The sequence below is a fragment of the Leptonychotes weddellii genome, chromosome 5 (genome assembly GCF_054177405.1).
Source record: "Leptonychotes weddellii isolate Sample4059 chromosome 5, ASM5417740v2, whole genome shotgun sequence".
Lineage (NCBI taxonomy): Eukaryota > Metazoa > Chordata > Mammalia > Carnivora > Phocidae > Leptonychotes > Leptonychotes weddellii.
The window spans coordinates 91,040,159-91,062,715 of NC_138373.1; the positions used below are offsets into that span (position 1 = coordinate 91,040,159).

A 22,557-nucleotide genomic window follows, 5' to 3' on the forward strand; every position below is an offset into this window, starting at 1 on the left:
TTACATTCCAAATATCTTTACAAAGAGATTTATCAACTTGACAAATTTCATGTTACCTTACTTTACTTTTGGCTAAATTCACAATTTTCACAGAGCACTCTATGCAATCCCTCTTTTCACAATTAGTAACTCTATGCATTTTACATTGTCACTTTGAGACTATAAAATGTATTGTATAACTGTTTATACAGAGAATTGTCATGTTTGTTTATTTAGATGTAAACTATAAATTTCTTAAGTGGGAATTCAAAATTAAATAAAAAGCTAACAAAATTAAAGAATTATTTAAAATTTGGGAGGTTTGAGAATTGTTTCAGGGTAATGTAAGAACAATGAGGCTTTACTTTTTAGAGATATATACTGAAATATTTTAAATAAAAGCATATGACATCTGGGATTTGCTTAAAAAATAGTATGGGGGTAGGGGGTAGAACAATGAATTGATAATTTTTGAAGCTGGATAATGGGTATATGAAGATTCACTGTACTACTCTATCTACTTCTGTATGTGTTCAAAATTCTCCATATAAAAAGTTTTAAAGCCACTAATGCCAAAAGAGGTTATTAATGGTAAGTTTAGTAAGTGTAAGCATAGCTTCAGAGGACAGAAAGTAAATGTTTCAATGTGTCTCTCTAAAAGATAATGACTCACTCCCCTCCTTTTATAAGACAACCACAATACCATTATGATACCTAAAAAATAATTTCCTAATATCAAAGATTCAACCATTATTCAAATTACCAATTTATCATAATGTCATTATTTTCTTTAACAGTTTGAATGAGAACCCAACTAAAATCCATATATTGTGGTATGTTGATATATCTTTTTTTTTTTAAAGATTTTATTTATTCATTTGAGACACAGAAATACAGAGAAAGAGAGAGCATGAGCAGTGGGTGAGGCAGAGGGAGAAGCAGCAGCAGACTCCCCGCTGAGTCAGGAGCCCGATGTGGGGCTCGATCCCAGGACCCTGGGATCATGACCTGAGCCGAAGGCAGACGCTTAGCCAACTGAGCCACCCAGGTGCCCCAACTTTCAAATTTAAAAATCTAAACACCATTTTCAGCTCTCACTCTACTTGGGCTTTCTATAGCATGTGACACTTGACTCTCCCTGCTCCCTGTGTTCTGTGACACCAATCTAAGTTCTTTCATTTCAATCAATATTGCAAGAGTCTTTCTGGACAAATACATTCTGAGATGGTTACTGTGTAGGTCCACAAACTAACGTAAGTAAAGGGTACTGTCTCACTTGAAGGAGGTGGACACTACCATTATTAATCAGCTTGGGAAAAAACACCTCATGACGTGATAAGAAACCATGAAAGATCAAACTTAGACTGATATGAAGAAACTCTTCTCTCTCATTCCCTTGAGACTGCAAGCAGTCCAGATGTGCCTAACAACTCTCCTCACTGTTGGGGAAAAAAGAAATTTCTGTCGTGTAGAAGCAGATCTTTACCTCAGCAAGGAGGCAACCCCCTACCCGGGAAAGAACATAACTCTGTAAAGGGCCCTAAAGGGTAAACTGATTCTATGAGCAATGAGAGCAGTCACACAGATATTTTCCTAAACTGGTTATGTCACTTCCATTTATGATTTTCTTCTATCATCTTTACTAAGTATTTTGTGACGTCTTACAGTTTTCAGCTGTAAGAAATGAGAGACCAGTGCAGTAAAGAGAAAGCTGTACTCCACAAGACCAGCATAGTAGTAGCAGCAATGACTGCTGAGATCCCAAAAAAGATTTGGGATTGGAAAGTTCAGTTGCTCATATCCAAGTTGGTATTCTCTCTTCTCTACCAATTCCTATGGACTGGGCAGTTATTAAGGGAACTTACCTCCATGGGTTTCTCTTCTGCTGCTCCCCATATTTTGTGTTCCACTGGGTTCTATCTTTGCTCATTTTTTCTTCCTCTCCATACTATTCTCCACAGCTCATACTATCACCTATATTAATGACTTCCAAATATGTATCCCTAATCTAATCATCCAGGACAACATTTTCAAGTGCCTATGGGAAATCTTTACCACAAGCTGTTAAAACTCAATGTATTCTAACTTGAACTCCTTATATATATGTCTCCCAGACTCTCTTCTTCCTCTATTCCTTCTGTCAATTAATGATAACAAGACTTGGGGCACCTGAGTGGCTCTGTCAGTTGGGTGTCTGATTTCAGCTTGGGTCATGATCTCAGGGTCCTGGGATCAAGCCCTGCGTTGGGCTCCCTGCTCATCGGGGAGTCTACATCTCCCTCTCCCTCTACCCACCTCCCAACTCGTGCGCGCTCTCTCTTTCTCAAATAAATAAAATCTTTAAAAAAAAATGATACCAGGACTCACCAAAGTCAAAACCTGGGATTGACTCTTCCTTCTCTCTAAAAAAGGCTGCAGAAAATAAAATGGAATGAAAGAAATTCCTTTCAGCATACAAAGTGTCTTCTGTAATAAAGAGGGTTCGATATCCTTATAACATGGAGAATCTTAGCTATTCTGTTTCTGGAGCATAAATATAGAATCTAAATATTTAGTTTATAAAATATAAACTAAGCAATATGTGACCTTCAGTTAACTACTTAGTCTGTTTTCTGGAAAGGAAAATGGCAATGATGAGTGAAGTTATATTATAAAAACAGTAACTAACATAAAGGTCCTTTTCTTTCTTTTTTTTTTTTTTAAAGATTTTATTTATTTATCTGAGAGAGAGAGAATGAGAGAGAGCACATGAGAGGGGGGAGGGTCAGAAGGAGAAGCAGACTCCCTGCCGAGCAGGGAGCCCGATGCGGGACTCGATCCAGGGACTCCAGGATCATGACCTGAGCCGAAGGCAGTCGCTTAACCAACTGAGCCACCCAGGCACCCTTTTTTCTTTTTTTTTAAGATTTTATTTATTTATTTGAGAGGGAGAGAGGCAGAGGGAGAGGGAGAAGCAGGCTTCCCGCAGAGCAGGTAGCCCGACGCAGGGCTCGATCCCAGAACCCTGGGATCATGACCTGAGCCGAAGGCAGACGCTTAACGACTGAGCCACCCACACGCCCCTCTAATCATGAATCTTAACTATTATTTTGATGTCTCTGAGTAGCCAGGGATATGGACATCTTGGGAATGACATGTTTACTTTCTTCCCACTTTTAAGTAAATGGCAGTAAAAATGGTCTAATTCTTGGACTCACAAGAGTTCTTACAGACCAAAGTGGGAATCACTTTCAAAGCCCTACCTAGTAACTTCTCTAGCTTAATGAGTAATAACCACTGACCCTGTGGCTCAAGCCAGACAGCTGATTGATCATCCTTGACTCCTCTTTCCCTCTTATTCCCCACATCTAATCAAATACTTCATCCCACTGATTTAACCTATTTTTCTTAAATCTATCTAACTCTCCCCACCCCCTTGCCACTGCTGTAGTCTGATCCAATTTCACCTCTCATCTGAATTATTACACGTCATCACTGTTCTAACTGCCCCCAAACTTACTTCCCACCAACTCTTACTCCATAATGCTGCCAAGAAATCTTTCTAAATACAAAAATGATGTTGCTCTCCTTCAAAATTTTTCAACAGTGCTTCATCATCCTAAGGATAAATCTCAAATTCCTTAACATAGCTTCAAAATTTTTCACAACCTGACTGCTTATGTCTTAACCCTTCCCACAGCATTTTCTATATCCTTTGTATTCTGTACTCCAGTCATGCAGAAAGTATTAGTTGCTCACCATATTACAGTATCCTCTCAAATTAGCCAACTTTTACTTATGCTGTTCTGCCACAAATATTTCCTCCAGTATTGCTCCCACCAACCCACCCCTGCATCCTACCAATTCTTGGCCACCCTTCAGTTCTCAGTTTATAGGCATTTCTTCTGGAAAAGCCTTTAGCTCTATGAGGATAAGAGTTGTATCCTGTTCACTACTGAATCCCCAGGGCCTACACAGTGCCTAGTATGATACAAATTCAAGGACTATTTGCTAAGTAAATGAATAATTAAGAATATGGGCTAGCTGAATGAACATGGCATTGCTTTTGACTTTGTGTGAAGATTTTTATCTTGTTTGTACAAACTCTAGAATAATAGTTTTATGGTAGTATAAAGGTCATTTAGTAAGAATTTAAGATTTGTCATTATAATTGTACTGAAATTATAAATTAAAATTATCATTACTGGAAGATGGTGGAGCAAGAGGACCCTAAGCTCACCTCATCCCACAGATACAACTAGATAACGCTAATATCAGCGTAAATAACCCAGAAAATGACCTGAAGACTGCATAACAGACTCCATAACTAAATGCAGAGAAGAGGCCACATTGAAGAAAGTAGGTAGGGTGGAAACACAGTCAGCTGGGAGCTAAAGGGACCTGCATGGCTATTCGTGGTAGAGAGGGAGCTGAGGGCATGGAGAGGGGAGAAAAACAGACCCTCACATAGGGGATCCTGTATGGGGAAAATAAATCCCATAGGGATTTGAAAACCAGAGGGGCTGAATTTTGAGTTCTTACAACCAGTGGGACTTAAAACCTGGAATTTTAAAAATTAGCACATTCAGCTCTGGGAGAGCCTAGAGGGTGAAAGGATACTGATTCCCCACCTTAAAGACACAGCACAACAAACAGCCCCTGGGGATACAGCATAGAAACAGCAGTTTGAAAAATCCCTGAGGCATACAGGGGAAGAGTAGTTTACTCATCTCAGAGGTATCCTGGAGGGGTAGAGATCCTTGGAAGATTCCTCCAGGAACAGAGGAGCTGGAAGGTGCGATTTCCTGCCCACGCTCCCCAGTATAAACATATGGCCACCTGCAGGAACCAGCTCAGTGCCACTTACTACCTAACTTGCTTACACCAAGCACCACTACCCTCCCTTACTGCACCCTGTGGATCCTCCCCCTCTCTCCTAATATGCTCTTGGATGGAGCCCATACAGGGCAGTATCACAGGCCTGGCCGTGTGCAAGCAGGCCAGACAGGGGCCAGTCACACTCCAAAGCGACTCCTGCCCCAGTGAGAGAAAAAGATAACCACCAACAGTCAGACTATAGCTTCAGCAGTGGACTGGGGGCAGATATCTGGTATGACTGCAGGCCCTACCCACCAACACAAGTTTCTCAGGGGACAAGACAGGGAAAGTGTCCTGCAGCTGGTGTGCTATTGCCATCTCTGGCAAATGCCTGGTCTGACTCAACTCAAGCCCATGGCAGCCACAGACTTGCCCACTAACAGCACAGGGACCAAACACTGCCTACAACAGGCAGAGAGCCACTGCAGACAACTGGACTGAAGGAAAAAGTGGCTCAGCCACAATACCAGCGCTCACACAACACACACAGGAGACACTCCTTAAGCACCAGGTTCTGGTAAACAGGGGATACTGCAATGCAGGGCTACAGGACCTCTTCTTCATAAGGCCACTACTTTCAAGAGCAGAGGGCACAGCTGACTTTCCTAACACACAGAAAGAGACACAAAGAGGTAGAAAAAATGAAGACATAGAGGAATATATCCCAAATGAAAGAACACGACAAAATCACAGCAAGAGACCTAAGCAAACAGAAATACATAATATAACTGATAGAGAATTTAAAGTAATGATCATGAAGATACTCCCTGGACTTGAGAAAAGAGGAAAGGACATAGTGAGACCCTTAAAAAAGAGATAAAGGAGAACCAAGCAGAAATGAAGAAAATAATAAATGAAATTAAAAATACACTAGATGGAATAAATAGCAGGCTAGAAGAAACAGAAGAATGGATCAGTGACCTGGAGGACAGAGTAATGGAAAGTAATCAAGTTGAGCAGGTGAGAGAGAGAAAAAAATTATGCAAAGTAAGAACAGACTTAGGCAACTCAGTGACTCCATCAAGCATAACTACATTTACATTACAGGGATCCTAGAAGGAGAAGAGACAGAAAAAGGGGCAGAAAATTTATGTAAAGAAATAATAGCTGAAAACTTACTGAATCTGGGGAAGAAAACAGAAATTCTGATCCAGACAGTACAGAGATCCCCCAACAAAATCAACTCTAGCAGGTCCACACCAAGACATATAGAAATTAAAATGGCAAAAAGTAGTGATAGAGAATTTTTAAAGCAACAAGAAAAAAGAAAGCAATTACATACAAGGGAAACCCCATAAGGCTATCAGCTGGTTTTTCAGCAGAAACTTTGCAGGCCAGAAGATAGTGGCATGATATAAAGTGCTATAAGGGAAAAATCTGTAGCCAAGAGTACTCTATCCAGGAAGGCTATCATTCAAAATAGAAGGAGAGATAAATGAGTTTCCCGGACAAACAAAAGTTAAAGGAATTCATGACCAATAAACCAGCCCTTTAAGAAATGTTAAATAAGGGGGACTCTTTGAGTGGAAAGGTAAGACCAAAAGTAAGAGTAAAACAAGTAGGAAGCAGAAAGCAGTAAAAATAAGTACATCTGTAAAAATCAGTCAAGGGACTCACAAAATAAAGGATGTAAAATATACCTATATACCTAAAATGTGGGAGAGAAGAGTAAAGAATAGGTTCGAACTTAAGCGGCCATGAACTTACTATGGACTGCTATATGCAGAAGATGTCATATGCAAACCTAACGTGAAACATAAATCAAAGACCACCTCTAGATATGCAAAAAATAAAGAGAAAGGAAACCAAGTATATCACTAAAGAAAGCCAACTAATCATGAGAGAAGAGAGTAAGGGAAGAAAGGAACAGGGAAGAACTACAAAATCAACCATAAAACAAGTAACAAAATGGCAATAAATATATACCTATCAATAACTACTTTGAACACAATGGACTAAATGCTCCAACCAAAGACACAGAGTGACAGAGTGGATAAAAAAACAAGAGCAATCTATACACTGCCTACAAGAAACTCATTTCAGACCTAAAGACACATGGAGATTGAAAGTGAATGGATGGAGAAGCATTTATCATGCAAATGGAAGTGAAAAGAAAGCTGGGTAGCAATACTTACTTAAAATAGACTTTAAAACAAAAACTGTAGCAAAGAAGGACACTATACAATCATAAACAGAACAATCCAACAAGAAGATACAATAATTGTAAATATTTATGCCCTAACATGGGAACACCCAAATACATAAAGCAGTTAATAACAAACATAAAGGAAGTAATAGAGAGTAATATAATAATAGTAGGGGACTTTAACATCCTACTTACATCAATGGACAGATCATCCAAACAGAAAATCAACAAGGAAACAATGGCTTTGAATGACACACTGGACCAGATGGATTTAACATATATATTCAGAACATTCCATCCTAAAACAACAGAATACACATTCTTTTCAGGTGCACATGGAGCTTTCTCCACAAGAGATCACATATTAGACAAAACAAATCTCAATAAATTCAAAGACTGAAGTCATACCATGCATCTTTTCTGACTACAATGCTATGAAACCAGAAATCAACCACAAGAACAACTCTGGACAGAGCACAAATACATGGAGGTTAAATAACATGCTACTAAACAATAAACATGTTAACTAGGAAGTCAAAGGAGAAATAAAAAATTACATATAGATAAATGAAAATGAAAACACAACAGTCCAAAATCTTTGGGATGCAGCAAAAGCTGTTCTAAGAGAGAAGTTTATAGCAATATAGGCTTATCTCAAGAAAGAAAAATCTTAAATAAACAACGTAACCTTACATCTAAAGGAGTTAGGTAAAAGAAGAACAAACAAAATGCAAAACCAGTAGAGGTAAGGAAATAAAGATCAGAGAAGGAAAAAAAAAAAAAAGAAATAGAAACTTAAAAAACAATAGAACAGATCAATGAAACCAGGAGCTGGTTGTTTGAAAAGATCAACAAAACTGATAAACCTTTAGCAAGACCCATCAAAAAAGAGAGAGAAAGAGGGCTAAAAGTCAAAAATGAAAGAGGGGTTATAACAACAAACACCACAGAAATACAAATAATTATAAAAGAATATTATGAAAAACTACACGCCAACAAATTGGACAACTCAGAAGAAATGGGTAAATTCTTAGAAACATATAACCGACCAAAACTGAAGCAGGAAGAAATAAAAAATTTGAACAGACCCATTACCAGCAATGAAATTGAATCAGTAATCAAAAAAGTCCCAACAAAAATGTCCAGGACCAAATGGCTTTACAGGTAAATTCTACCAAACATTTAAAGAATGTTCTTCTCAAACTTTTCAAACTATTCCAAAAAAACAAAAGAGGAAGGAAAACTTCCAAATTCAATCTATGAGGCCAGCATTATCCCAATAGCAAAATTAGATAAAGACACTATAAAAAAAGAGAACTACAGGCCAGTATCTCTGATGAACACAGATGCAAAAATCCTCAATATAGTATTAGCAAACTGAATCCAACATACATTTAAAAAAATGATTCACCACGATCAAGTGGAATTTATTCTCAAGATGCAAGAGTGGTTCAGTATGCACAAATCAATCAATGTGATACATGGCATCAATAAGAGAAAGATAAAAACCATATGTTCATTTCAATAGATGCACAAAAAGCATATGACAAAGTACAACATCCACTCATGATAAAAACCCTCAAAAGGATAGGTTTAGAAGGAATATACCTCCACACAATAAAGTCCATATGTGAAAAACCCACAGCTAACATCATATTCAATGGTGAAAACTGAGAGCTTTTCCCCTAAGGTCAGGAACAAGACAAGGATGTCCACTTTCACCACTTTTATTCAAGTCTTAGCTATAGCAATCAGACAAGAAAAAGGAATAAAAGGCATCCAAATTGTTAAGAAGTAAAACTTTCACTGTTTGCAGATGATATGATAGTATATACAGAAAACTCAAAAGACTCCACCAAAAGACTACTAGAACTGATAAATGAATTTAGTAAGGTTGCAGGATACAAAACCAATGTACAGAAATCCACTGCATTTCTTTCTTTTTTTTTTTTTTTTAAGATTTTATTTATTTATTTGAGAGAGACAGAGAGAGAGCATGAGAGGGGGGAGGGTCGGGAGGGTCAGAGGGAGAAGCAGACTCCCTGCTGAGCAGGGAGTCTGATGCGGGACTCGATCCCGGGACTCCAGGATCATGACCTGAGCCGAAGGCAGTCGCTTAACCAACTGAGCCACCCAGGCGCCCAATCCACTGCATTTCTATATGCTAATAATGAAGCAGCAGAAAGAGAAATTAAGAAAACAATCCCACTTATAATTGCACCAAAAATAATAAAATACCTAGGAATAAACTTAACCAAGGAGGTGAAAGACCTGTAATCTGAAAAGTATAAAACTTTGATGAAAGAAAGAGAAGATGACACAAACAGATAGAAAGATATGCTCATGGATTGGAAGAACAAATATTGTTAAAATGTCCGTATTAATCAAAGCAATCTACTGATTTAATGTAATCCCTATCAAAATACCAATAGCATTTCTTAGAGAACTAGAACAAATAATCCTGAGATTTGTATGGAACCACAAAAATCCAGATTTAAAGTTATACTACAAAGCTGTAGTAATTAAAACGGTATGGTACCAGCATAAAAACAGACACACAGATCAACAGAACAGGACAGAAAGCCCAAAAACAAAGCCATGATTATATGGTCTATTAATCTTTGACAAAGGAGGCAAAAATATGCAATGGGAAAAGAAGATTGTCTTTTCAACAAATGGTGTAGGGAAAACTAGACAGCCACATGCAAAAGAACGAAACTGGACCACTTTCTTACACCAAACATAAAAATTAACTCAGAATGGATGAAGGACCTAAATGTGAGGCCTGAAACCATAAAAATCCTAGAACAGAGCACAGGCAGTAATTTCTCTGACATCATCCATAACAACATTTTTCTAGAAATGTCTCCTGAGGTAAGGGAAACAAAAGCAAAAATAAACTATTGGGATTAGAGCAAAAAGAAAGTTTCTGCACAGCAAAAGAAATAACAAAACTAGAAGACAACCTACTGAATGGGAGAAGATATTTGCAAATGACGTATCTGCTGAGGGGGTAGTATCCAAAATATATAAAGAACTTATACAACTCAGCACCAACAAGTAATCCTATTAAAAAAGGATACAAGACATGAACAGACATTTCTCCAAAGACAACATGTAGATGCCCAACAGACAAATGGAAAGATGCTCAGTATCACTCATCATCAGGGAAATGCAAATCAAAACTACGATGAGATACCAACCTACACCTGTCAGAATGGCAAAAATCAAAAACAAAAGAAACAACAAGTGTTGGCAAGGATGTGGAGAAAAAGGAACCCTTATGCACTATTGGTAGGAATGCAAAATGGTGCAGCCACTGTGGAAAACAATATGGAGGTTCCTCAAAATATTAAAAATAGAACTACCCTATGATGCAGTGTTTGCACTACTGGGTATTTACTCAAAGAATACAAAAACACTAATTCAAAAGGATATATGCACTCCTATGTTTACTGCAGCATTATTTACAACAGCTAAATTATGGAAGCAGCCCAAGTGTCCATCAACAGATGGATAAAGAAAATGTAGTACATATATACAATAGAATATTATTCAACCATAAAAAAGAATGAAATCTTGCCATTTGTAACAACATGGATGGAGCTACAGAGTATATAAGTGAAATGCTTCAAAGAAGACAAATACCATATGATTTCACTCATATGTGGAATTTAATAAAGAAAAACAAACAATAGGGGGGAAAAGACAAACCAAAAAAACACACTCTTAAATATATAGAACAACAACAACAAAGTAGAGAACAAAGTGATGGTTATCAGAGAAGGGGGGGTGGGTGAAAGAAGTGAAGGGGATTAAGAGTACACTTAACCATGATGAGCACTGAGTAAATATAAAGAACTACTGAATCACTATACCATACACCTAAAACTAATATAACACTATATGTTAACTATACTTTTACTATTATTGTAAAAACAGGCATTTTTTAACAATATGATGTAGAAATAGCTGAGAAATAACAGGAAAGCTGCATTACGGATTTTGTGCCCCTGCAAGACCATTCCAGATACTTACAATTTTGCAAATATACTTACATGGTAGATAAATGTTACTGCCATAAGTTTGCTAAATTATACTTCTGTGAGAGAACAGAGTAAGTTAAATTCTTTTAGGATGAGTTTTAAATGCCTTTCCATTTTGTATGAATGAATGAACAAGAACCCAACAAACTCAAACTTCAATTACATATAAATAATTAATAGACTGTGGTTTAGAAAAACTGTGTTATATAGAAATACTTTTTGCAGTAAGATTAAATTTATTTATTCACTAGGAACACAATTTTACTGGTGGTGAATAGACTGTTCAAAATTCTATACTGCCAATCAACAAATATATTCAGTTTTTGCTTAAGGTTAATCAAGCATTCTAGGAATACAAAAAATTATTAATAATGGTTCTTCCCTCAGTGCTTATAAGAAGAAATCCCTAGGAAGGCAATAATTCAAGCTGGTGAACACAATTATATCAAAAGAGAGACTATAACAGTATATTTTATTAGAACTTAAATACATGCATTAAAGCCACTCTTTCAGAAAAGTGCTTACATTTCTTTTTTAAGGTAGATACGGGGTGTGAAAACTAGGTGTACAGACTACCCTTATTTCTTGTGCAGTATTCCTGAACTTGCTCCTTTTGATGATAATGACTAAAATAAGTCATTTATTCACTTTAAATTCTTCTAGTGATGCACAACCTGCTTTCTGCATTAGTATATCTCACACTAAAAGAGGCTAGGCCCAAGCCATGAGGAAGTTTTGTCCTGTTACTTATTTTTTACACTTCTCCATTGATTTGTTCCTTCACTATGTATGATCTTAGTCACTTTTCAGTTCTTTGGTTGCATAAAAATATACTATTTTTGTGTTCCTTCAAGACCCTGATAAAATAAGTGACTATCATTACCATTTGTCAACTTAAGAGCTGGTTACCAATTTGTATATTATTTAAATTCTTTCCTTTTTCTCTTGTGCTGCTCAGCTTTAAGGCTATTTTTCCCTGTTTGTAATTAAAAAAATATTTTAAGGGCGTCTGGGTGGCTCAGTCAGTTAAGAGTCTGCCTTTGGCTCAGGTCATGATCCCAGGGTCCTGGGATCAAGCCCTGCATCAGGCTCCCTGCTCGGCGGGGAGCCTGCTTCTCCCTCTGCCCCTCCCATTGCTCATGAGCGCTCTCTCTCTCTCAAATAAATAAAATCTTAAAAAAATATTTCAATCATATAGAAAAGTAGAACAGAAATAATGAACACCTGCATGTAAGTATCTTCCACCCAAATTCAACTTATGTTAACATGCTGTATTTGCTTCACAATTTTTTAAAAGAGAAAACTTTAGAGATATAATAAAAATTCTCTTTGTGCCCTTCAATGAACCCTTTAGGCTTGGAGCTCAGAACACCAGCCTGTCCTCACTCTGTCCGTCCTATATTTCAGAGCTCAGCTTAAATCCTACTTGTATAAACTATCCCACCAAAGCCACAGTGATTCCTCTTTTCTCTAAACCTCAACCACTTTATATCTAATACAGGCAGGTCTTTATTTTTTCTGTGATAGGCCTGTGAGCAGTTAACACCCTGATGACACTGCTCTGTGTCCTGATTCGGTACTGTTGTTGCTGCCCTGGTCTTGAGACATAAGGTAAAACCATTTCAGCCGAGGCGAAGGGCAGTGAGAAGTACAGCATCATGCTGAATGAGATGTGCACAGTGGGAAAAAAAAGGATCCCTCTCTAACTACACAAACTGCAGTTTAATAGCCTTAGTTTCACTGATGGCTGTATTCAGAGGTTGGTCTGCGAGAGAATTCATTCCCCATAGGAACATTGTTATAAGCTGGCTAAAGTGATTAAGTCTATCTCCCTAGCCCTAAAATAGGGATACTTTTAATGACCCAGGACAGGGATGTGGGAGGGTCAGAGGGAGAGCAGGACAGAGATAAGAGTCTGGAAGTTCTTGATTCCACACCTGTGGAAGGGCTGGGAGGTGAAGCACAGAGCCCTGGGAGTCTGAGGAGACTGCAGAGCATCATCACATGGAGTTCATCCTTCACAGCACCTGTCTCACTCTTTTCTCCTCTGTATTTGCCTTTTCTTTGCCTTTCCCCCTTCCTATACCTCTCCTTCTTTAATCTCCACTATTTGCTCTGCCTTGGCAGGCTCCAAGGGGGCTCTTCTTTCCTCAACTCAGCCTTGCACTGGAGGGACAAGAAGCCTGGGTTCCCAGTGGGCAGACTCTGCAATGAGAGCGGTGCAGAGAGATGAAAGGTAGGGAGAGAGAGGCTAGTAAACTGAAGCTTGAAAGTCAGAAACTTCTTGGGTTTGGTCTCATTATATGGTTCATCTTACCCCCCCATCTAGACTGGAAGTCCCTCTACCAAAGATGGTTCTATAAACACATACATGCGAATTAAAATATTTTAGAAAATAATACTGCATAAATGAATAATTCATAACATGCCAGACTTGAATAATCTTTAAGAGATTATGCAGTCCATCTACCCCCTCCCCCATTTAGAGCAAGCAAATCTTTCAAGCAGCTTCTAATAAAACTCTTAGTGCTGTATGCTACCTTCTCTTCTCAAACATGTTTAAAATCATCTGAATTCCATATTCACTGCATCATATTTAACTAGCATAGCTAGTTTTTTTTTAATCCCTTTGCTTCATGCTGTGCTAATTTAACCTCATCTTGGTAAACAAGAAAATGGTCCGCATTTGACAGGCTCTAGCTGCAACAACTGCAGCTGGCCTGTGTGCAAACCAATTTTGTTCATTCTTTATCCTGGCAGGGAGCCTTGCCCTAGAATTGTCTGGGGACTAATCAGCATTAAACCTGTGTCAGAAAGGTTACTGAAAGAAGCCCTAGAGCAAGGCGGCAGTAACAAGACTGTTCAGGAAACGGATGAGGACAAATGCAGCAGCTGTGTAAAAATCGATGTGAAGAGTTTTGCTCATGACAGTAAAATTGGGACCCAGCTTCCTTTCCACGCTTTGGCACTTCTGTGGAAATGACTTGGAAAGAGGATACGGGGAGAAGAGAGAACTACCAAATTTGCTTTATTTCTTTCTTCCTGGGATGATGGGTGCTTGGTGGCTAGCCAGGAAATGTTCCTTACTTCAGATGGTAGCAAAAGGAAAAGAAAGAAATGAATCTTTTGCCACTCTATAGTTGAAAACACTGCACTGCTTTTCTTTGGATATCTAGTGAGTTAAACGGTGTGGTTTTCTAAAGGATAAACCTGAGGTACAAGAAACAGGAGACATGCCTAATAAGATTCAGACTAGATACAAACAAATCTAAATCTGACTAAAAAATCTGTTAAGGAATAAATACATCAACATCAAATGATCAAATATTGGAGTATTTTTTCTACTCACTTGAGGGATTCAGTCTACACCTTTCAGAGAACCAGATTCATTTTGTACTAGAACTTAAATGAGAATGAAGTGTACTCAGTCAGCCTTTCAATCCCGTTATCTACACATACATTTTTTTTAATAGGCTACTGGGCTTTCCTAAAGATTTACCACCAGCTCTGTGGGGCTGGTCAGGAGCCAAAAAAGGGCAGACCATTTTTATCTGATCACAGTATTTCTTGAACATATGGTTGCTTTTTGTCTGCTCATATAATTCTCATTAAATGGCTGGTTAGTGAGTAACTTCAAGAGATTTTTTTGTAATAGCTTTACTGAGATACATTTCATATACCCTAACATTCACCCTCTTAAAGTACACAATTCAGCTTTTCTGCCCATGGACGCCAGCAAGTAAGCATCGTTAAAGTCTCCCCTCCCACCACCGGCATGTCTAAGTCAAAGTCTCCCACTCTTCATTGGAGGTTTGAGCTTTGAAACCTGATGAGAGTCTGAGGAGCCATTTTGAGCAATGGGGAATGCTCATGGACTGTGTGGTAATGAGAAATCCAAACACTAAGTGTTCCAGAGGCTTTAGGTTTGTCACATATCTCACTGTGGAGGAGGTGGATTCAGCCATGAATGCCAGGCCACACAGGGTGGATGGAAGAGTTATGGAACCAACTCTCAGGAGAAGATGCTCAAAGACCTGGTGCTCACTTAACTGTGAAAAAGTTCTTTTGTTGCTGGCATCAAAGAAGATACTGAAGAACATTATCTAAGAGATTATTTTGAACATTAAGGGAAAATTAAAGGGATTGAAACCATGACTGATCCAGGCAGTGGCAAGTAGAGATGCCTTGCTTTTGTAAATTCTGATGACCATGACTCCACAGGTAAGACTGTCATTCAAAAATACCATTCTGTGAAGTAAGAGCCCCACTGAAGCAAGGGCTAAGGGCTTCATCCAGCCAAAGAGGTCAAAGTGGTTCTGGAAACTTTGGTGTTGGTCGTGGAGGTGGTTTTGGTGGGAATGATGACTTTGGTCATGGAGGAAACTTCAGTGGGCAAGGTGGCTTTGGTGGCAGTTGAGGTGGTGGTAGCTATGGTGGCAGTGAGGACGGTTATAATGGATTTGGTAATGATGGAAGCAATTCTGGAGGAGGCAGAAGCTATGATGATTCTGGCAATTACAACAATCAGTCTTCAAATTTTGGATCCATGAAAGGAGGAAATTTTGGAGGCAGAGCTCTGGCCCCTTGGTGGTAGAGGCCAATACTTTGCCAAACCACGAAACCAAGGTGGCTACGGCGGTTCCAGCAGCAGCAGTAGCCACGGCAGTGGCAGGAGGTTTTCATGACTGCCAGGAAACAAAGCTCAACAGGAGAGGAGAGCCAGAGAAGTGACAGGGAAGCTATAGGTTACAACAGATTTGTGAACCCAGCCAAGCACACTGGGGGCAGGGCCTAGCTGCTACAAAGAAGACATGTTTTAGATAATACTCACCTGCATGGGCAAAAAACTTGAGGACTGGATTTGTGACTAATGTTAACAGGTTATTTTAGTTTCTTTTCCGTGGAAGTGTAAAACACTCCAATAAGGGGTTTTAATGTAGATTTTTTTTGCACTTATGCTCTTGATTGCTAAATGTAATAATATGAACATGACACGGAAAAATGTGTCTTTTTTTTTAAATGTGCTGTTTAAAGTCAGTCTACTCTGAAGCCATCTCAGTGAACTACCCCAACAGTGTGAAGTTAGAATTCCTTCAGGGGGGATGTATGGTTCCACTCGAAGTTTATTTGCAACCTGCTTGGGCAGAGAAGTCTTGATGTAGATGAACTGACAATTAATGTGCCGTGACCTAAACTAAAGTTCACCATTAAAAGGGTCACCCAAGCAAAATCAGGGAGTTTATTTGGTTATTAATATGACTGTTGGCACATCTTATGTAATGTATCTAAATTGAATTATGGTATCAGATAAAATTACAGATGGGATTAAAGCTTGTGTATCATCCATTATCATGTGTAAAATAAATGATTTACTATCCTCTTGAAAAAAAAGATACACAACTCAGTGGTTTATAGTAGTCACAGAGTTGTGTATCATCACTACCACCACTAATTTTAGACATTTCATCACCCCGAAAAGAAACCCTATGCCCATTAGTAGACAGTTTTTGATAAGGCAGTCATCCCTACTTGCTAGCAGTGTTTGTTACCTTGTATAGGCATTTCTTGACATTTGTCAACTGGAACATGGCAAAAAAAAAAAAAAAAACCTTTAAGAGTATTTAGATAACACATTAAAAGTCTCAAAAAATGGTTTTCACATATACTTTTTCTCTAGTCCAGTTTATCCATGCACCAACTTAGGAACTGTCTTTGAAAAAACAATTCATTTGTAAGAAGAATGAATAAACATGATCGAACTTACGGATTTCAAAATGCATTGTGACCTCACCTGCAAAAGCCAGTTTCCTCAGATACTCTGTGTTGAGGCTCTTAATAATAAAATTAGCTATAAGGTCCTATAGAACTTTCAACCTTGTTTCCCAAATATATGAAAACAATTTTGCATTAATCACTGTTTCCAGACACCTATTACGAATTAAAATGAAGCACTTTCTAATCAAACAACAAAAAAGTTAAGCAGGCAATTGAACTGAAATGCATTTAGTCAGCAATAAAAAAAAAAATATATATATATATATAGTTTAGAATTTTTTACTAGCCACATTTTTAGAATAGTAAAAAGAAATAGGAGAAAATAACAGTAGAGATATGAACCCAGTGTATCCAAAATACTGCTTCAACTTGTAATCAATATACAAAAATTTTAGTGGGATACTAAGTCTTTAAAATCTGGTATTTGCTTTTACAGCACATCTCATTTTGGAGTAGTCAAGTTTCAAGTGCTCAATAACCACATGTGGCTAAGTGGCTCCCATACTGAGCAGCATAGCCTTAGATTATTGAAAATACTTTGTTTTAATTCATCGAAAGGGATTGCCTTAGCTTAAGTACTCATCTCTTGCCCAGATTATTTCAGTAGACTCCTAATAGCTCTCCTTGTCAATCTAGCCTCTATACTGCTGCCAAAAAATGATCTTCTTAATATGTTAATATGATAGTCTATCATTACAATCCCCTGCATAAAATCCTTCAGTTGCTCTTTATGACTGTATAAAAATCCAAATTACTTAGCTTGTAATATAAAACTTCTATTTGGCCTGACTACCTCTCCAGTTCTACTTACTACTCTTCCTCTTCTTTCCCATGTTGGCTATAGTAAATTTCATGCTGTCATAGTCTCCTTCCTGCCTTTAAATGTTTTCCCTATATTTAAGACATCCTCCCCTCAATCCTTGCACATTTAACAAACATCTGCTCCTAGTTCAGTGTTACATTCTCAGTGAAACTCTCCCCATTTCCCACCAGGGAAAGTTAGAGATGTACTGCTCTAAACTCCCTCTTATAGCATCTGTCACAATGTGCACTGGAGTCAGATTTTATGAGGGTCTGGCTCTAATAGGATCCTAGAAAGCTAAAATCAGAGTCAAATTACCTTTAGAAATTTCTTAGGAAAGGATGGCCATAGTGGAAATTGAAATTTGCTGTACTCTGCAGTCCTAAATGCACCTTCCTCTGGGAATTAGGGAGCTCTCCACTTCACAGAGGGAAATATCAAAGAGATTATGGCTGGTATGACATTTCAAATAGTAAGGTTGCTAACATTATCCTTAGTGTGCCCATAATCATCAGCACTGCTCTTCCAACAACTTGTTTTTAAAAAATCACTGGGATACTACTATCTAAGGAGGTGATTTTTCGATTTCATCTTCTTGCTTTTATTCTATCCCATTCTAATCATTAAGATGGATGTTGCAATGATCATTTTTCTGGGTAGAGTCCCCCCCCCCCCAGATGTCTCCTTTCTCCTCCTATTCCTCCATTCCTTTTTAGGTCAAGAAAGATGGTATTTAATTCTTGAGACTGCTGTAAGTATGTGAGGAAGACTACAGCAAAATTTTTAAAAACATCTTCCAATCTCTGATAACTTACCTGATCCCAGTAAAGCATCAATGACAAAAATAACTAAATACTGGGCGCCTGGGTGGCTCAGTTGGTTAAGCGACTGCCTTCGGCTCAGGTCATGATCCTGGAGTCCCGGGATCGAGTCCCGCATCGGGCTCCCTGCTCAGCGGGGAGTCTGCTTCTCCCTCTGACCCTCCCCCCTCTCATGTGCTCTCTCTCTCTGAAATAAATAAATAAAATCTTTAAAAAAAAAAAACAAACTAAATACTTTTCCATTTGTAGGGGGGAGGGAGCAGAGCTTGGAGGCACCCTGCAACTTCCACTTTACTGAGGGTGACCTTGGCCCTCAGGACAAATTGTGTCAGTCATTCTGCAGGAGAAGTTAAGGAATACCCAAATTCCCTACTCCCAGGGAAAGAGCTGTTCCCAGGTCTGGAATGTGTCTGTGTAACTCCCAAAGCCTTAGGGTACACAGGTGACCAATTTGGTGGATTTCCTGAGCATGCTTATCATCCCTAGAAGAAGGGGGAAGTTAACATAAAATTGATATATTCTCGCAATTTGGGAGGATTTAGAAGGCTGGCACCAGCGAGAAGATGATTGATTGCTTAGACCATCCTGGTTCCTGACCAGACACTGGCACTTAAGCGGGAATGTGGTAGCCCCAGTGTAAGGTGGCATATCTCTTACACCATTCCACCAAAGAAACATTATTTCTGAGTTAATGTTTGAACATCTTATTAGTCCGTAGTGGCATAATTTTACTGTTTTTTTATTTCCCTAAAAATAAAATCTTCCTTTATTGTTAAAATTTTATTATTATAAATTTGAGAGAGAGAGAAAGAAAGAGAATGCACAAATGAGAAGGAAAGGAGGAGAGGGAGAAGCAGACTCCCAGCTATGTGGGGCTCGATTCCACGACCCATGAGATCATGACTCATGAGATCACGACCTGAGCTGAAATCATCCCATCAGATGCCCAAATGACTGAGCCACCCAGGAACCCCTTATTTTATTATTTTTTTAAGTAGGCTCCACACCCAATGTGGAGCTTGAACTCACAACCCTGAGATCAAGAGTCGCATGCTCTACCAACTGAGCCAGTCAGGTGCCCCTGAACTCCTCCTTTAAAAAGTATATGAAGAGTTGTACAACATTGTAAATGCACTAAATGCCACTAAATTATGCACTTAAAAATGGTCAATGGTTAACTTGGTTATGCAAGTTTTTACATCAATTTTTAAAAATGAAAAAGTGTATGATGAAAAAAATACTGCAGGATTACCAGAGCTATCATAAATTCCTTCAGTATGTATATGCGACACACTTGGTTCTATAATGTTGTCCAGGAATAGATCTTGAATCCTGAGACTGCTGTGATGTGCTCTGAGAGAAGAGATTATAATGTCAGAATACTTAGCTCTTAGGATGTGATTAAGCTCATTCTGTTCATCAGTAAAGTGGAATCATAACAGTCTTTCTAGCATATTAAAGGAAATGAATCCTAATTAACATCTGTAATAGCTCAGTGAGCCTCCTTGCTGTCTTTTAAGTAAAAACTACTGAGCTTTTTAAATTTTTATGTTATTTTATTTTATTTTAAAGATTATTTATTTGACAGAGAGAGAGAGCACAAGTAGGCAGAGCGGCAGGCAGAGGGAGAGGGAGAAGCAGGCTCTCCGCTGAGCAGGGAGCCCGACGTGGGGCTCGATCCCAGGATCCTGGGGTCATGACCTGAGCCGAAGGCAGACGCTTAGGCAACTGATCCACTCAGGCGCCCCATAGCCTTTTTTTTAAATTGTGAAAAATTTTGAATCATGTCTTAGAAACATTGGTGGAAGAATGTATATGGTGAGGGATAAACAAATGCATGGAATAAAAAAAGAGTTGGAAGGACATTTAGCAATAAGCATAGGAATAACATAGATTATCATATTTTAAATGAAATTATCTTTCATTAGTAAATTCTAAGCATCTATTCCCTTGTGGTAAAATGTCACCCAAAAATATGCCAGCCCTTGAGAGATTTCCCACAAGAATTAAAAAAAATTTTATTAAAAAAATTTTTAAATAAAATAAAAATGGTAAAACCACCTTAGAAAACTGTTGGGCAATTTATCTTATAAAATTAAATATATGCCCCATCCATTCACCTACAGTTCTACTAGGAAAACATACCCACAAAACACTGTGTACAAAATAGCAGCTTTACTCATAACGCAAAAAAAAACTGGACACTGAAACTCAAATGCCCACCAACAAGCAAACAGATATACAAATTGTAGTACATTTATTCAATGTAACACAACTCAATAATAAAAAAGGATAAACTACTAGTGCATGCAATAATGTGGATGAATCTTAGTGACATTTTGTTGAGTGGAAGAAGCCAAAGAGAAGATTCCCCATGAAGTTCAAGAACTAACATATGGTCCTATCAGCTGGAAGCCCCATCCTCTAGTAATTCATCAAAATGATCAACACAAAGGGAAACAGTAAAGGTACCTGCTGTATGTCCTCTAGCCCTTTTAGAAAACACAGAATTGTTCTTTTGGCTACATACACATGAGTCTACAAGAATGGTAATATTGTAGATATGAAGGGAATGGGCACTGTTCAAAAAGGAATGCCCCACAAATGTTAACATGGCAAAACTGGAAAAGCCCATCTCAAGAAAGCAGAGGAAGCACATGAGCAAGTAAGTTTTTTGGCAGTTAGGCAAAGAGGAAAATTATTTTTATAGTTATGTATCATAACAGTTTGGAGTAGGGGCACCTGGATGGCTTAGTCGGTTAAGCAACCAACTCTTGATTTCAGCTAAGATCATGATCTCCTAGGGTCCTGAGATCCAGCCCCATGGCACTGGGTGTGGAACCTGCTTAAGATTCTCTCTCTCCCTCTCCCTGTGCCCCTCCCTCCCCACCCTGCATGCAAGCACACTCTCTCCCTCAAAAAAAAAAAAAAAAAAGGTTTGGGGTAAATGAGTAAGACATCATTAATTAAGCTTTGTTCATGTAACAACAGTAAATTAACAAGGTAACTTAATAACCTTGATATTTGGACCCAAACACTTGGTTTATCAACTTTTTGTATAACAAAAAATAATTCCTCATAAGCGTGATTGGTTTTTTAAAGACTCAAGAGGGAGCACGCCAGGGCTCAGTTGTTAAGCCTCTGCCTTCAGCTCCGGTCATGATCCCAGAGTCCTGGGATCGAGCCCCGCATCAGGCTCCCTGCTCGGCGGGAAGCCTGTTTCTCCCTCTCCCAACTCCCCCTGCTTGTGTTTCCCTCTCTCGCTGTCTCTCTCTGTCAGAAAATAAATAAAATCTTAAAAAAAAAACACCTCAGATTTTTCAGCCTTTGAAGCTATTCAATAGCCTATATGAATAAGACACTCTGCAAAGTGCTATGATATGAGGCAGCAAAGGTATAAAGATCCAGGATTCTAGAGTACTATCTCCTAGTAGTATCTCATAGAACTTATTCATTATAATATTCAGATTCATTATATATCATATACCAGAATATAATGACTACTACACTCAGCAAATTCAACAAATGTTAGTGTACTATCAGCAATCTGATGTCAGATTAATTTACACAACCATCTGTACAACTAATGAATGAAGCAGACTACTGGGATTTTTCAAAATCTATCTGATTTATCAAATGCCAATTCATCAAGATTTCTGGACCATAAGAATGCCATTAAAGGGGCACCTGGGTGGCTCAGTCATTAAGCGTCTGCCTTCAGCTCAGGTCATGATCCCAGAGTCCTGGGATCGAGTCCTACATCAGGCTCCCTGCTTGGCGGGAAGCCTGCTTCTCCCTCTCCCACTCCCCCTGCTTGTGGTCTTTCTCTCTGTCAGAAAATAAAATCTTAAAAAAAAAAAGAATGCCATTAAAAACTATTTTGTTCTGTAATAATATACAATATCTGCTTTCCACCAAAGAAAAATTAAATGGATGGGACGCCTGGGTGGCTCAGTCGGTTAAACATCTGCCTTTGGCTCAGGTCATGATCCCAGAGTCCTGGGATCGAGTCCCACGTCAGGCTCCTTGCTCACCGGGGAGCCTGCTTCTCCCTCTGCCTGCCGCTCCCCCTGCTTGTGCGTGCTCTCCCTCTGACAAATGAGTAAATAAAATCTTAAAAAAAATTTTAAA

At 38.6% G+C, this 22,557-nt stretch overlaps 1 protein-coding gene and 1 long non-coding RNA gene across 2 annotated transcripts in view; both read right to left on the reverse strand.

Moving 5' to 3' along the window:
* DENND5B (DENN domain containing 5B) overlaps nucleotides 1–22,557 on the reverse strand; it is a 179,309-nt gene that overhangs the window by 119,533 nt on the left and 37,219 nt on the right. The window lies entirely within an intron of this gene.
* Nucleotides 362–22,557, reverse strand: part of LOC145721761 (uncharacterized) — a 58,659-nt gene continuing 36,463 nt past the window's right edge. The window contains exon 2 of the long non-coding RNA XR_014145648.1: nucleotides 362–2,391. This is a non-coding gene — a long non-coding RNA (uncharacterized LOC145721761). The remainder of the gene's footprint in view (nucleotides 2,392–22,557) is intronic.